Consider the following 4,511-nt stretch of genomic DNA (forward strand, 5'->3'; position numbering starts at 1 on the left):
ATAGGTATTCCTTTTGTCCAGATGGGATAGGGCAGTGTGATGGTGATTGCGTCGTCTGTGGACCTTTTGGGGTGGTATGCAAACTGAAGGGGGTTAGGGTGGCTGGTAAGGTGGAGGTGATATGATCCTTGACTAGTCTCTCAAAGCACTTCATGATGACACTTAATTTAGTTCAGTTATCTTTGCCTTCTTGGGTACAGGAACAATTCCCAGACCTCTTTCCATAGTTAAATGCGGTGGATCGTGCTTTCAGTTTTGCACGAATGGCGCCATCTATCCACAGTTTCTGGTTAGGGTAGGTTTTAATAGTCACAGTGGGTACAACATCTCCAATGCACTTCTTTATAAATGCAGCGTATAGGTCGATGTTGTTCTCTGAGGCTGACCGGAACATATTCCAGCTAGCGTGATCAAAACAATCTTGAAGCGTGACTTCCGGACCAGAGTTGGAGTGTTCTCGTCACTGGTACATCCTGTTTGAATTTCTGCCTATAGGACGGTAGGAGCAAGATGGCGTTGTGGTCGGATTTGCTGAAGGAAGGACGGGGGGAGGGCTTTGTATTCATCGCGGAAGTTAGAGTAGCAGTGGTCGAGGGTGATGCCCATGCGCGTAGCGCAATCAATATGCTGGTGAAATTTAGGTAGCCTTGTTCTCAAATTTGCTTTGTCAAAATCCCCAGCTACAATAAATGCATCCTCAGGATATATGGTTTCCAGTTTGCGTATAGTCCAGTGAAGTTCCTTGATGGCCGTCTTGGTGTCTGTTTGAGGGGGAATGTACACAGCTGTGACTATAACTGACAGGAATTCTCTTGGTAGGTAAAATGGCCGGCAGTTTATTGTAAGGAATTCTAGGTCGGGTGAGCAGAAGTACTTGAATTCCTATATGTTGTTATGATTACACCATGAGTCGTTAATCATGAAACATACACCTCCTCCCTTCCTCTTTCCAGAGAGGTGTTTATTTCTGTCGGCGTGATGCATGGAGAAGCCCGGTGGCTGAACCGATTCCAACAACATATCCCGAGAGAGCCATGTTTCCTTGAAGCAGAGAATGTTACAATCTTTGATGTCTCTCTAGAAGGCAACCCTTGCTCGAATTTTGTCTACCTTGTTGTCAAGAGACTGGACATTGGCTAGTAGTATACTCGGGAGCGGTGGGCGATGTGCACGTCTACAAAGCCTGACCAGACGGCCGCTTCGTCTGCCCCTTCTGCGGCGTCGTTGTTTTGGGTCGTCTACTGGAATTAGATCCATTGTCCTGGGTGGTGGTCCGAACAAGGGTCCGCTTTGGGAAAGTCGTATTCCTGGTCGTAATGTTAGTAAGTTGACATCACTCTTATATCCAACAGTTCTTTCCGGCTGTGTAATAAGACTTAAGATTTCCTGGGGTAACAATGTAAGAAATAATACATGAAAAAAAACAAAATACTGCATAGTTTCCTAAAAGTTTCCTAAGAACTCGAAGCGAGGTCGACCATCTCTGTCGGCGCCATCTTAATTAACAAGCGCAATCTTATCATTGTTTCCATGTCATTTCAACCAACACAATCCATGTGAGAACATTGAAACAATGTGGAAAACTGATTGGATTTGCAAAAAGTCATCAATTTAAGGGCATTTAGTCTTTTTTCCACCCAAATTCTTAGCAATTTTTGGTTGATTTCACATTGAATTCACGTTAGTTGAAAACTCAATCAAACGTAAACCAAAACTAGACCTTGAGCTGACGTCTGTGCCCAGTGGGAAGTCCATAGTCTGCTAAATGACTAAAAAGTGAATGTAAAATAAGTGGTAAAGAGTGAGGGTCAGATAAAAAAAGATATAAGATACTTGTATAGTGAAAGTACTTGGTGTTCAGATTACAATAATAGTTGTAAATAAGTGTTTAGCGCTGCCTTGTGCTATTTTAGTGGGTCTCTCACATATTATTCTGCCATCAGTAACGGTCTGAGTCATTTCCTTATATACCATGGTCCTCACACTCTAAAACACATCAGTAAGGTCAAACAGAGTCACTTTAGTGGGTTCATTTTAGATAATAGAAATCATATGATTACATCCATCAGAGCAGTAGTAGTGTCAAATCCCCACCATGTCTCTCAGGGACAGGGAGCTATTGTGGACCAGGGAAGATAAGCGTAGAGCGTGGCCCAGGTCAATGTCATCAAGTCTGGGTTAGAACAGATGGGGGAATGGGAGGTTAGAACAGGGGCCACTCTTCGATACTGCTGCATTATAATAGCCGGGACAGACAGACGGACCGACAGACAGATCCCCCTATTCAGTCAAAGCCGCTGGCCAGGTTTTGGGATGAGACTGAAAAATTAATTTGGAATGCTTTGAGTTGCAGTTTTTTTTCATTTTTCATTTGTGCCTTGTCAAATTTGTGTACGGAACTTCACTATTTGAGCAGGATTGGCACATTTGCTTTGTTTGAATGAAACAGAAAGATAATCTATACTGCGACAACAATTCAAACACTTCAGCACAACAATGGCAGGTTTCATTGAAGGGAAATTGCTCAAACAGAAAGTACTGAGAACAAGAGCCCTCTGAAGGAAATGATTCCAGCTATTTCTCTAAGCAGCCACAAACAGTAATTTGAAAAGTGTGCTTGAGTGAAAACATTTGCTGTCAACAGCCAAGCTTTAAGTAGGCTGTCAAAACAGATGTGCATCCACCACAGGAATAATACCCAGTGAGTTGTTCTAGTAGAGGTCTTCACGCTGACAACCACATACAAACTGACTGTGAGAGAAAACCAAACAAGTCAGAGGAGGTTTAATGCTGATGACATTTCCAAACACATTCTTGGCTATTGTCGTATTCCCTGTTCACAGAGTGGAGCAGACCTGGGTTCAAATAATATGACACTTCATTCAAATACTTAAGTAGCTGTGTTTGATTGAGCTTGCCTACTACACATGAAACCAATGGAATAGTCCCAAAAGTGCAATCCCCACCTCTCCTGGCACTCCAGGCAGGCTAAATCAAACGCTCAAAATGATTTGAAAGAAAACGAATACTATTTGAAGCCAGGTCTGGAGCTGAAGTCTGAGGTCTAGAGCAGGGCCGGGCAGGGGCTGGTCGGGCTGGGTCAGGCTGGCCTCAAGGGCTTTTGTCCTGGGAGTGGTGTTAAGGAGACCAGGGGGATCCTCGGGCCTTGTTTAGCCTCTCTGTTCTGGTTCACAGCAGCACCTGGGTGGCTGCCCTTAGAACAACCCACAAATCTTTTTATTTATTTATTAAACCACATGTTCTGAACACGAGGCAACACTAAACAACACGCACTCAGGACTTATTTTTTGATTTCATGCCTTGTCTTGTCTTTGGTATGCTGTGTGACTTGTAAGAGTGAATGTTGATAAACACATTTGATTTTCACTAATGCATTCTTTTGCTCCTTCACTCATCTTACAGTAATAGTACATATCAACATATTTATTTTGAGCTTAACCCTAACCCTAACCCTAACCCTAGGTTGCGTGTTGAAATTTCATTGCGGACAACTTTAGCATTTTAGCTAATTAGCAACTTTGCAACAACTTACTACTTTTTAACTACATTTTGCAACTCCTAGCATGTTATCTAACCCTATCCCAAACCCTCACCCTGACTCCAGCCTTAAACCTAGGGCTGTTGAGAGCGAATCTAACTACAGATGTAGGATCTTAATTTGATCCCCCTGTTGCAGGAGAACTTTAAAAATGTAAAGCGTGTAGTGTAGTTGAGGTTTAAAAAAGCTTCTGAAGTTTGCAATTTCCACTTTGGAATTTCAAACTTGATTGTCCCCATACGAAAAATGTCCATTAATTATGATCCACATAATAATTTACATTTCTTGTTGCTGCAGGATTGTTTTCCTGCTGCAGCAAACAGGCTCAAATTAAGATCCTACATCTGTACCATTACCCCACATGTGAGCCGGAACATCCGATATGATCTATAATTGCCCCGTCTGCAAACAAGATCATTGTGAATTTGTGCGTGTCTACCATGCTATAACCACACTACAGTATAACCCTATAATTACCCAATTCTCCCCCATCCCATCATTTCCCATTTCATCTCATCACATCTGCAGGGGGTCTAACATCATCACGACTCTAGTCATTCATAGGAGAGGAATAAAAAGTTATCCTTGAACTCTACAGTGCTGGGCTGAGACAAGTGAGGGAGAACGAGGGATCGAGAGAGAGCCTTGAACTCCACAGTATTGGGCTGAGACAAGTGAGGGAGAACGAGGGATCGAGAGAGAGCCTTGAACTCCACAGTGCTGGGCTGAGACAAGTGAGGGAGAACGAGGGATTGAGAGAGAGAGGGAAAAAGAGAGAGAGAGAGAGAGAGAGGAACATTCTTCTCTTTTAATTGAGTGTCAGGAATGGCCCCACAGATTAAAACAGCCCAAATCCCCATAAATATAAGATTGGGGTCTGATGAGGCTAGCAGAGGGCAGCTGTAGGGGCTAGGGGCCCTAATACCACCATACCAGCTGTCTTATTTGTTAT

Source organism: Salvelinus fontinalis, chromosome 11 (genome assembly GCF_029448725.1).
Source record: "Salvelinus fontinalis isolate EN_2023a chromosome 11, ASM2944872v1, whole genome shotgun sequence".
NCBI lineage: Eukaryota > Metazoa > Chordata > Actinopteri > Salmoniformes > Salmonidae > Salvelinus > Salvelinus fontinalis.